At 39.6% G+C, this 12,841-nt stretch overlaps 1 protein-coding gene across 1 annotated transcript in view; it reads left to right on the top strand.

Annotated features, from left to right (window-relative positions):
* The first annotated feature begins 1,120 nt into the window (after positions 1 to 1,120).
* LMNTD1 (lamin tail domain containing 1) overlaps positions 1,121 to 12,841 on the top strand; it is a 121,395-nt gene continuing 109,674 nt past the window's right edge. Inside the window, exon 1 of the mRNA XM_058282919.1 lies at positions 1,121 to 1,314. The gene's annotated coding sequence lies outside the window, so the exon portion shown is untranslated. The remainder of the gene's footprint in view (positions 1,315 to 12,841) is intronic.

The raw sequence follows: 12,841 nt of genomic DNA, 5'->3' as shown, positions 1-12,841 counted from the left end.
CTGCTACAGATAATATTTAAAAATTGTTCCCCATATTATTACATTAAGTAGTATTCTGAAAAAAGAAAAAATTCATCCACTATTAGGCCACTTCAATATTTCATGCTTTCCAATTGTACATATTCCATTCTATTATGTTTCATACATAATGTTAACAAAGATATAGTAGCTGCAGTTTGTGGATGTATACTTTTTATGGAAAATGGTCTTTTTCCACTTTGCTATAAATTATATTTATAATCAAAAGCCTCATGTTAGGGGTCAGAAAACTTTTTCTGTAAAGTAACAGATAAAAAGCATTTTATGCTTTGTGAGCCATCCAGTCTCTGTCACAACTACTCAATTCTACCATTGTGGCAATGCAAGCAGCAACAGATCATATATAAATGAATAAACATGGTTATGCTCCAAAAACAACCTTTAGTTATGGATGCTTAAATTTGAATTTCATATAAATTTTACATGCCAGGAAACGTTACTCATCTTTTGAATTTTTTTCATCCATTTAAAACTGTATAAACCATTTTTAATTCACAGGCAAAAAAAAGTGGGCATTAGTCCAGATTTGACACACTTGCCCTAAATTGCCAACCCTGCTCTCTATTATTTCATCAAATGGTGTATCATAATTTATTACACCATTCCTTTGTTTCTGGGTATTTCAAGTTTTCCAATTGTTTCGCATTATAAATAACACTGCAATGTATGACCATAAATAAGGTGATAACTTGGGTTATTTTTACAAATGGCCAAACTGTCAATTTTATTAGCTTAATTCTTTGGGGAAAACTTTTGCAAAATTTGGGCCGCAGTAATGGTTATCACCTATCCCTTCCATCTCCATGGAAATTTCAATCTTTGTGGAATGTGGAATCAGCAGACTTGAGTTCAAACAGAACACTACCACTGTACCCAACTGACCCTGGGTAAGTTATTTAATTTCTCTCAGGGACTTGAATTCCTGGCACCTCTTTGACTTCCTTCTTAGGATACTGGCCACAGACAGGATAGGCGAGGCAATGAATGCACAAAGAATTTGGAATATTTGCATTGAAAGAATACAATCAGCAAATACTAGGTCTGCAGTCACCAGGAAGTTTCTGGGTATGCAGGCCCAAAGTAATCATTTTATATATAACCATATTCTTTCCCTAATGATTTTAACCCAAACTTTCTCCCTAGACCTTCCCCCAGTATGGAGTTGGGTCAACGACTTCTTGTTCAGCATCTGATTGACAGACACTTGATTTAAATGTGGCCATGGTTGGAAACTTCCTCTCTCATCTGCACATTGCCAGGGTAACCAAAAGTCATGTAAGTCGTGTAAGTCTAGTGCCTCCTTCCTGTTTTATGTTTCACTTCAAGGTCTCACTCACATCGTACAATTTTTTCCCTGAAACTATCGGTCTCACTCATTTTATTTTTCCTAGTTAATTTTGGCAACTTTCTCACTTCCAATACAATAAATTCTTCTTCTAAATAATACTGCTCACTCAACGCTATCAACTTTGGCTTCTTCAGTAATAGTACCTAATTTGCAATGTGTTGAAGGTCAAATGAGGAAAATGTAAGTCATTAAGTCATTTAGCCAATGTTCAATAAATAAAGTTATTAGGATGAATTTCCTTAAGTGGGATTATTAGACCAACACTTTGAGGTTTCTTTGAGGATTGTCCTTGAGGAAGGCAGAATAATGGTCTCCCAAAGAGGACCATGTTTTAACCCCTACAACCTACACATATGTTACTTCCACGGCAGCAGGAACTTATATATGTAATTAAGTTAAAGATCTTGAGGTGGGAAGACTATCCTGTATATATGATCAGCCCAGTGCTGCAAGGGTCATTGTAAATGTGAGAAGGAAGCAGGAGAGTCAGTTGTCAGAGTGATGCAGCATGAGAAAGACTTGTCCAGCTGTTGCTGGCTTTGAAGAGAGCAGAAGCTTCTCAAAGCTAGAAACACAAGGAAAAGGAATTTCCCCTAGAGCCTCCAGAAGGAATACAGGACCAGCCAACATCTTGATTTTAGCTCAGTGAGACCTGCGCCAAACTTCTGACCTCTAGAACCTTAAGGTAATAAATGTGTATTGTTTTAAGTCACTGAGGTTTTGGTAATTTGTTATAGCATCAGTATGAAACAAACACTGACTTTCTGAAAGATTGTACCATGTTACATTGCCATGTATAAATGTACTTGCTGGAAGATTTTCTGAAAAGGACATCTTCCAATTCTGAGATTTTAAAGAATGAAGAGTTATTGGTTAGGTGTGATCTTATTGCCTGCACACAGAGCTTATTTATACTCCTGTCAGCCCTGCACTGGTTGGACACCCACGTTCTGTGAACAGTCACATCATTGGCCAGAATGCAGAGCGCACATGGGGCAGAAATTCCTGATATGCTATCCCAGCTATGGTTGGCTTCATTTATGTTTCGCGTCCTCACGACCACCTTTGACCAATGCTTCTCTCCCTGGTAAACTTACCTGGGGTCAGAAGTGTCAATTTTACTTGCCATTTATGATATAATCCCTCCCAGAGTTATGTAGGGTTTGAGCATGGAGGATACTTAAGTGTTTCACAGACTTCTACCAGGTACAGATGATTCTGTGATCACTTCATATGGCTGTCCGTTCATTCATCAGTGTGTCAACTGAACTTGTACAAAAAGAAGTTGTAGATGATCTTTCCAAGATCAGTGTCTCTTGTATTGTTGGGGTGGAAGCAAAATATTTAAATGGAGGAGTAAGAGTAATGATGTGCTCCATGGAATTTTAATATAAAGAGCAAGATGGTATGTGAGAGTTAGAAAAGTAGATGGGAAATTATTTTATTTTGCTCTAATATAAATATTTCCCTAAATAAAACTAGCATAAGTCATTTGCAGATCTGTTCAAATCTAAAATCAATTTAGTAATCATAAAGATATTCATAATTTTGGCCCTGTCAGAGGACAATAAAGAAAATTTATTTTGCTGTAGGAATTCACTCACTTTTACACCTGAGAGTTCACTTCGAATGGGGTAAAAGTTGGAGGAAAAAGGCTTAGGTACGTATCTGATTCATGAGTACATCAAAGCAAAATTAGAGGGAAATGGATGTGGCTCAAGTGATAGAGTTTCCACCTACCATATGGGAGGAACTGAGTTAGATCCCTAGGGCCTCCTGGTGAAAAAGAAGAAGAGAAAGCATGCCTGTGTGGTAAGCCAGTGCCCACACAAGTGCCTGCCAAATGCCCACGTGGTGAGCCAGTGCCCCGTGCAAGTGAGTTGCGCAGAAAGATTATGACGCATCAAAAGAGAGACAAGGGGAGAGTCAAGGTGAAGCACAGCAAACACCAGGAACCAAGGTGGCACAATTGACAGGGAACCTCTCTCCACATCAGAGGTCCCCAGGATCGAATCCTGGTGAATCCTAGAGGAGAGAAAATGAGAAGAGAAGACAACACAGACAGCAAAAACAGCAGGGCAGAAGGAGAGGAAGGGGGGAAGATAAATGAATCAATCTTTTTTTAAAAAAAAAAAAAGAAGAACTTCAGCATCTTTGATCAGTTAGAAAAATGATTAAAACAAAAGAAATTTTAGTAATGACAACCAGGTATCTATGTATCTAATTCAGCAAATTACTTTAATCAGTTTTAAAGCAATGTATAAAAATCAATTTCATTCTGTTCAAATTATCCAAATAAGTGCAGAACATGCTAAATCTACCGAACCATATCTGAGGAGGAACTGGGTCAAAGTGAAAGCGTTTTCTTTTACTAAAGTGCCCAGGTGGTTGTCTTAAATCTTCAGAGCAAAAGCCCTTATGGGAATGAGATAGCAGTAGAAAGAAAAGAACATTAATTCATAAACTAACCTTATTTTGCAGTCAAAGAGTGATGCACAGGGACATCATCTACTGCCAATATCCTTCGGTCTTATGGCGAGGCTTCCCTTTAGGAGCTGGACCAAAAGTTCTGTAATAAAACATGAGAAGTTGTTTTTCTTTGGGGGAAAGACTACAGCTTCTTGAAGAAAATGAGAGGAATAGCAAGCTCTCTCCCTTCTGCTTCAAACAAGATACATATTAGTGAGCCTGAGCACTCCCAGGATGTGACATATATTTTGACAAAAGAGTGTTCCTGTGCACAAAGGTTTCAGGTTAATCCTCGTCCACATACAATGCCCTGGTCCTGCCGTGGCCCTAGCGCTCCAGCCTGCAGGGCCCAGGGCAGGACGTTCTGCTGAGCTGCCGGTGCTGCCTGGCCGAGGCTCTCCCGGCTGCAGAAGGATTGGGTGCCTCTTGTGTTGCTGCTCCTGCTCCTTGAGACACAAGTTGCCCTGGGACGACAGCCTGCTCTGGACTGGAGGTCAGCGGTGGGACCTCGAAACGAAGAGGCAGATGGAGCTCCAGGGTGCACAGAGACGCGGGGCTCTTTAAAATCCACCTGTTCCCTGTGCACTGCCCATGCCATAGAAATGCCCTGCTTGTACCGGGTGTCCTCTGCTTACAGCACCAGTCACATTGGTCCTAATCCAGGTTGCCTCAGATGAACAACATCTTCAAACCCCTGCTTCCAAGTGGGTTATTTTCTCAGGCCTGGGACTTTGGACTTGAATAGGTCTTTCTGGGGGACACAGGCCCATCCATAACCAGGAGAATATAAGAAACTTGAGTTCAGTCAGAATACAAAGCTCAAATGGGGGAGATCCTTGACTACATCACGAAAAGAGTGGTTAGAGGAGTGGAGACACTTAGGCTGTGAGAACTACGATTTAAAAACAACAGCAAAGGCCACGATTGTCACGTAGGATAAACTGAAATACAGAATATCAGCTTTGTGTCCATCTTAAATTTCCTGCCCTTGGTAACTACACTTGAGGTGGTTACATACCGGAATATCCTTGTTCTTGATACAGGTGCAGGAAAGTTTGTGTTCAAGGAGCACGATGTTTACAATCTATTCCCAAATGTTCAGAAAACTGGTGGGTGAATAGATAGACAAAAAGACACAGCAAATATGACAAAACATAAAAACTGGGGGATCTGGGTTCCAGGGGATAGAGGCAGGTATTTTGGAGTTTTCTGTATGGACTTTGGTTTTCGTTTGCAACTGTCCTGAAAGTTTGAAATTATTTCAAAATAAAAAGTTTAAAGAAAAAAACGGCTAACTTCAGTATTTGAAGAACTGTCATTTGGAGGACGAGCTCCTTTGTTCCATGGGCATAAAAGGTGGAACTTGAACAAATAAGTGCAAGCTGTAAGAAAAAAAATATTTTAGCTCAAAATAAGGAAAAAATAGAACTAAACAAATTTGGGACAGATGCTCTCAAGAGGCAGCAACTTCTCTGTTACTACAGGTAGTGATTTAAACTAGATACATTTCTGGAAAGACAGCAATGATTCAAGAAAATAATTTGTTTGGGTTGTGCAGTTTGTTTTTTGGTTTGCACTTTGTAGTCTCGCATGACCTGCTTTTTCCAGGTTTACACCCCGATTTTCATATGTATCTGTGCTATTCCCTATATCAGAAATTTCCTTGATTTGTAGTTTCTCCTACCAAAATTTTATCCCATTTTTTTCAGCAACTAAATCATATGTCAGCTTTTCTAGGAAAATTTCCCTCATCCCACCTCTGACACCACCACATGTGGAAGAGTTGTTGTACTCCAAAACTTCAGTTCTTCATTATCAAGTTTGACGCACTTCACCTTATGCCTCATGTTATTTATGTATACTGTGTTTCTCTTACCTCTGAGAATGTCAGTTTCCTGAGGGCAGGAATTATCTTTGTATTGTTATATCTCCTATAGGACCAAGTATAATGGAGTTCCTTTTTTTTTCCATCAAACACATATTTTTTTTCATCTTTAGAATGATAGAGCTAGACTAAATACTTTCTAAGGGTCCTTTCAACTTAAAAAAAAACTACTAATCTGGTTCTAGAACTTATTTGAATTATTAACAGACAAAAGTCCCCATACTGACTATGAATACAAGGAATGAAATATACTCGTGTCAAAACTAGTTTCATAAGAATGATTTTTAAATCCGGTTTCAAAAGGGAGATAATTTTGTCTTTCAAGAATTTTTGCAACATTCCTACTGAGATATTCAACACATGTTCCTGATAGAATTTGGGACATTAAAAGAATTGTACATCTGGTTATACTTTTACAAAATTAGCTGGCTCTAAGTCAGCTCTCCACACAGTTAGAGGTAGGATAATTAAGAACATCAAAAGGTAAACAACGAACTCTGGCAAGACTTGAGAGCCAGAGCATCTTATTGTAATACATCAGGAGTTTTTTACCACTCATTTATCTCTACCATTTTGTTCTGCTCTTGATAATAATGTGGAACATTTCCATTGGTGCAGATTTCGTTTTGGCAAATTGCTGCCAAGAGCCCAGATGTTTCTCAGTGTGAAGTTATAGAAACGTGTGCTGTCCAAAATGCAGAGAAAGGGCTGTTTCACTAGGTTAGATAGAGCAAGAGAAAGACCGGAGCAGCTTACTTGGAAAAATAAACCTGAACTCTTTGTTCTTTTCAGTTGCTTTTTCCCCCTTTGCCTCCTCCCATTCATGTCCACTTCTCAAGTGACTGAAATTAGGGAGGGATTAAAAACCACGGGATTAAAAGCCACATGTAAATTGAAAGGCATGACTGGCCGCTAGGAAAATCTAAAGATACTGGAGTCTAACGAGGCACTTGGATCAGATCACACTGGGGCTTCTTGGGAAATAATCGGAATCCTTTGACCATCAGTAAGTGTTAAAAGCCCTTAGTGTAAGCCCGAGAGAAAACAATTTCATGTGGTCTAAGGCAAAGGGGAAACTGCCAAGTCCTGCGACTCTGGGACCACGACAGCCCCTCGGGAATGAGCAGAACTCGGCGCTCTCCCTCTAGGCCCACACGCTTTCTGCTCCTTGGCCCTTCTCCTCTGTAATTTCTCCCTCCCTCGCTATATACCCAGAAGGAAAATCAGTACGATGTGGGGCAAGCACCATCAGCAGGAAGGGTGTGGACTTTTTATTTTTTTTAGTTGGAAGCATGCCCTAAAGAAGGGAAAATTTAGGATTAACAATTTTAACCAGAGTCACTCTACTCAGCTGCAGACCTGAGTTCATACTTCTTCTGATAGATTTATGAAGAAACTAAGAGACTGAAATTTGGTATGGCCCCATGCTCCTTTCTGCTATCATGAACAAACTAAAAATAAGTTCTAAATATAAAAGGAGCATGGCCAGAAAGAACGAAACTTTCCGACATTATGACGTAAAGCATGATTTCTAACAATGCTACAGAGTAGGCAGGAAGATGTCGATGGGCCTTTCAGAAAAGATGTAACTGGATTTTCAGCAACGATGGCGCGTGAGGACCAATGATTCGGTATTGATTTTCTTTTCTTATAAACGTGTGTCCCAAAGGCATTAGCTTTGTTTGGCTGGAAGGTGGGATCTTCTCTAGGGTTTTATCCGCACACAGCACGGCTTCCATGTAGCAATGCAGTGGGAGAGGTGGAGGGGGTGCGGGTTCAGCCTGGGTCTAAGACTTCTCTGCCGTGCAGGGCGCGTAGAGGAAGCCAGCATGGGCTCTGTGTGCCCAGCAATTTGTTTACACCACCTGCACTCTCTTAAACCTAACTTGTAGAACAAAAGCATATTTGTAAACATTCCCTTTGGAATATTCCTGCCAGAAAGGTTTTGAACTTCATGACCCCTTTCCGGAAATTTGACTGGCATCTGGTAATTCAAAACAATAATCAAACAGATTCTTTATTTTTAAGGTAAAAAATTACAAAACACATCATATATTATTTAAAAGTATATATAATGCTTACGTATTTTTAAAATAAGTAAAGTTGGGAAGCAGATTTGGCTCAACTGATAGAGCGTCCACCTACAATATGGGAGATCCAGGGTTCGAACCCAGGGCCTCCTGACCCGGGTGGTGAGCTGGCCCATGCGCGGTGCTGATACACGGCAAGGAGTGCCGTGCCACGCAGGGGTGTCCCTGTGTAGAGGAGCCCCACATGCAGAGTGCGCCGCATAAGGAGAGCTGGCCCGTGTGAAAAAAGCACAGCCTGCCCAGGAGTGGCACTGCACACACAGAGAGCTGACGCAGCAAGATGATACAACAAAAATGAAACACTGATTCCCAGTGCCACTGACAAGAATACAAGTGGACACAGAAGAACACACATAGTGAATGGACAGAGAGAGCAGACAATGGGGAGGGGGGAGGGGAAAGAAGTAAATAAAAAATAATAAAATAAAATAAGTAAAGTGAACAAACATTTATCTTCCCTGCAGCTTAAGGAATAGAACATTAACAATATTGTGAAATCACTTCTGTACCCATCCCCAGTTCCATCCCCTAAAAGGCAATCTCGACCATTTCCTGAATTTTATGTTCATTCCTTGTTTTTCTTTGCAATGTTACCACTTACATGTGTATCCTTAATGTGTGTGTATATGTATACATATATAGCTTATGAGTTCTTGATGTTATATAAGATATCATACGTTTTCCACTGACTTGTTTTTCTTAATATAACATACACGAGGTCCATTCATGTTGATGTGGGTAGCTCTAGTTAATTCATGTCTGACTGTTGTGTAAATGGAGATTTTATTTTTTCCCTATCAATGGGCCTATTTCCCTATTATAAATTATGTTATGAACCGTGGTCAGGAATTGCTGAGTTAATACGGTGTGCCTGCTTCAGCTACGCTAGATAATGCCCACAGATGTTCTCTACTTTGGTTTCCAGCAGCATATGGCGTTTCTGTGTCTCCACATCCTCACCAAGATTTGATATTTTCATACTTTTTAAGCATATTTGATAGATATTAAATGGTGTCTCATTATGGATTTAATTTGTATTTTCCTGAATACTAATAATGCTGAGCATATTTTATATGTTTAATGATGGCTCAGTTATAATTTTTTGCCCATTTTCCTACTAGGATGTTTGGTTTTTACTTATTGTTATATAAACTTTCCCCCCACTTTATGAAATGCAAAAAACTGAACATTTATGTATAATTTACTAAATAACTTTAAGGAATTATCTGTATAAATACAAACCCAGTCAAAAAATAAACATGTCTAAGACCCTAGAAGCCCCACATATATATCTTTCTAAGGAATTCAGCCCCATTCTATGCTCCAAAGGAAACCATTATAGCTTAATTTTTGTTACAGTCATTTCCTTGTTTTTCTTTATAACTTTACCATCTATATATGCATTCCTAAGCATTATAGCTTAATGTGGCCTACTTTTGAAGTTTGTACCTTTTGTATTTCAGAGGGAGGCATTTCTTTAGACCAACATTGTGTTTATGAGACTTATACTAATCTCAAATCCCATCTTGAAAAGTCTAGGATTTGGGGTCCATCTAATGTTAGCCCTACAGCTCTGCATACTTATGCAAATTTATGTTGGATTATCTGAGTTGAAACTGAAATAAATCTAAAACAAAATAATCACCATCTAAATTCATGGATGTCTTCCAATTTATCCCAATTTACAAATCTCACTATGTTCATTCCGGATGAGTTAGGAAATTTCATTAAATCTCTAGTTAGTTGCTATAGTTGCAGATTTATTTTCATCTCATTGCCAACTTATTCCTAAACATTTTGCATTTGGTATAGTCATTAATTGGTCTCCATACACTGACATTGCACATCTACTACCTCTGAGGCATGGCCATTTCTTTTATGTTCTTTTCTCTTCAATCCTAGTACCTTAAACATGTACCTTAGAAGAACTCGAGGCCTTCTGAGCTCATGAAAACCTACTATGAAATAACCAGATAAACTATAGGATAATATTCACATTAGCTGCCTAAGGCAATGAAGCTTAGTAAACATTAGTGAATAGGGCCCAAGGATACTGCTAATTCTATATAAACTTTAAAAACAAACAACTGATTTTCTCCTAGTATTCTTCTCTCTGACTCTCTTGCCTAAAACATCTCCTAAGTTCAATTCAAGTTAGTTGATTTCTACAAATAATTATTGAGGTCCTAGGTGCTACCCTCTCCTCTAACCAAGGGTAAGGAATAAAGAAAAAAAATGATTTGATTTCTTCTTTGATGAGTTCATCATCTAGGAGAGAAGACATACATATAGACAAATAATTACCATGTTATACAAGGGCAATACAGAAGCCAGAACAAGGTGCAAGTCACACGAAAGAGAAAACAATTCAGAGTGTTCAGGGAAGATACTGCAGAAGAAAGACCCAAACCAGGTTTAAAAGGATGAATAGAAACTTTCTAGCCAGGGGAAGCATGATGGACAAAAGCCCCAGTGGTAAAATAGTTGCATGAATTATATGTATTTCAGAGTTGCTGGAGCTTTAACCACGAGGTGAAACACGATGAGAGATGAAGTTACAGAGAGAGAGTCAGAGTTCAGGTCATGAAGGTCACTACAAGGAGACTGAACTTCTCTCTGTAGGTAATAGGCAGGCATTCATGTCTGGTGGCAAGGTCAATCCATGTGCGAAAAACAGACCCTTCAAGATGCCGTGGAGTTTAGATTGGCAGCTAGATAGTAAAGATTAGGATTGACTTGACTCACAGTAATCCAAAAATAATGCTGCTTTAAGAAGCTAGTCCACAGATCCAAGTTCAGGGCTGGGATAGTGTCAGAGGCTTCATGGTGTCAAAGACTCAGTTCCATCGCTAAGGCTGTTCTCACACGTGGTCCTAAGCTAATGACTAAAATGGCAGCCTACTCTTTCCAGGTCAGGACAAAGACAGAGCAGGCAACATGTGTCCTTCAATTGTCTTTTTAAGAACATCTCCAGGAACCGTCATGTGACTCTTCTACCTACCTCCCATTGGCCAGAATTTAGTCACATGGCACACCTAGCTGCAAGGTAAGCTGGGAGATATATTAGGAACCAAAAAAAAAAAAAAAGAAATGAACACAATAGCTGCTGAAAGCAAAGGAGGCCAATAGGAAGACGATTGCAATATTGCAGCAAGAGCTAGAAAGGCCTGCCGTCAGGCATCATTTGTGTGGTAGAGTGAAGGCACGACTTGAGGGGGCTATTTAGGAAACAGAGCGATACGAGCTGGTGATCTGGTGGGTGGGGCATGACTCTTGGTTCCTGGCTAGAATGGCTGAGTAGAGAGAGGTAGCACCATGGGGTATTTTTACCACCATAAACAGATGGAAGGGAAAAGGCAAGAACAAAACAAGAAAAACATCGAAGCAGAACCTTTGTTGTATAAGGTCTTCTTGCCTTTGACACTACCCTGTCCCCAGAGTTTCTTCCAAATGTTCAGATTTTCCTTATAAGCACGAGGAGAGCCTCCAGTATCCAAACGTTGTGGGGTGCTGGGCCTTTCCTTTTATTCAAGAAAACAAGATAGAGGAATTATTCCAGACCTGACCGCCGCCAGCTAGGTGAACATCCGCGGCACGTGAGTGAGCCTCTGGGCCTCAGTTTATCCTCTAGAAAATAAGAAAGGCGAGCTAGATCAGGGGCTCTGAACCTCTTTTATTCCACGAACCCCTCTGTCAGTCAGGTGAAAACCAAGGACCCCTTCTCAGAATGTGGCAGCAGAGAGTTTTCCGACACTCAACATCGGCATGTCTTTAAATTTTCGGATTATTCGAAATTGCGTTCTACAACTTTCCCATAATTTCAATACCTGATAACTTAACATGGTTCATCATCTTTTCAAATGGACATTTTTAGCAAACATTAAGAAATTCAAGTTTTCACATGGTATCATAAAACCATCTCCACCATCCTTACCAACCTTTTTGCAGGCAGTTATCCACTGCACTCAGAACATACTACATCAAAATAAGAAACATGCCAAGTCCACACTATACTGTATATTATTTAATAAATATATAGTACCTGCACCAGCACATCCCCACAAGAATAATTTTTTTTGAATTTTCTATTCAAGCTCACGGGCCCCTCATTAAGAACCCCTGAGCTAGATGGTGTCTAAGGACTCATCCAGCTATAGAATTATTTTATTCACTAATCTGTCCAATTGCCTGTACTAATCAGCAGTACAAAAGTGAATAAACTTGTATTATGCCAGCCACACCGTCTTTGCCAGTGGAGTAAAAAGCATTTGAAAATTCATATAATATAATTTTCTGCTTAATTGCCACACTACTTAGTGTCATGTGGTCTGGTGGTATTAGACTTTGGGGGATTTGCAAAGTATTACAAAGTATTTATGAAGTATTTTAGTAAAGTGGAGGAGATTTTGCCAATTGCATTTCAAAATTACTTTAAAAGGTTTACTTGGAGGGAAAGGGATTACTTCTCTTTTTATGCATAGAAGACTGCATGTGGCAGCTGAAAAGATCTCCCTTGAGTGAAGAAGTATTTTCTCTCTTGGTTGGTAGAACACACGCTGTTCTACCTACTACAAAGGATTAAAATGACCTGTTTGATCACAGAGCAAAGTGATGGCAGCAGCGTGTGATTTTGGCAGAAAGAACACTTTGTAATTGCTAATTTCCTGTAGCCTCATTCAGCTGAAGATTGCAGCCTAAATCCAGAGTGCTTTGCAAGTCTTATCAAGCAGGACCCAAGGATGCTGCCAATTTTTGTGAAATATTGATGAATCCAGAATACAGGGAGTTTGCTGAGGATTGGCCTTTTGGAAGGAATGTTCAAACCCAAGACCTTGAATGCCTTACAAAAACATAAAAGGTGCCGTGGGATACTCCTGTCCACTCAGGGGTTTGCTTTGGCCAGCATCTCTTCTCATCTCCATTGTGCTCTGTGCCAACTGGCAGCTGTCCTCAAGGTCAGGCTCTTTTTCTAAAAATCAGCAACTTAAATGAGAACTTGCAACACTTTCA

The sequence above is a fragment of the Dasypus novemcinctus genome, chromosome 20 (genome assembly GCF_030445035.2).
Source record: "Dasypus novemcinctus isolate mDasNov1 chromosome 20, mDasNov1.1.hap2, whole genome shotgun sequence".
NCBI lineage: Eukaryota > Metazoa > Chordata > Mammalia > Cingulata > Dasypodidae > Dasypus > Dasypus novemcinctus.
Note: the sequence above shows the minus strand (reverse complement) of the source record. Positions and strands in the feature narration are given on the sequence as shown.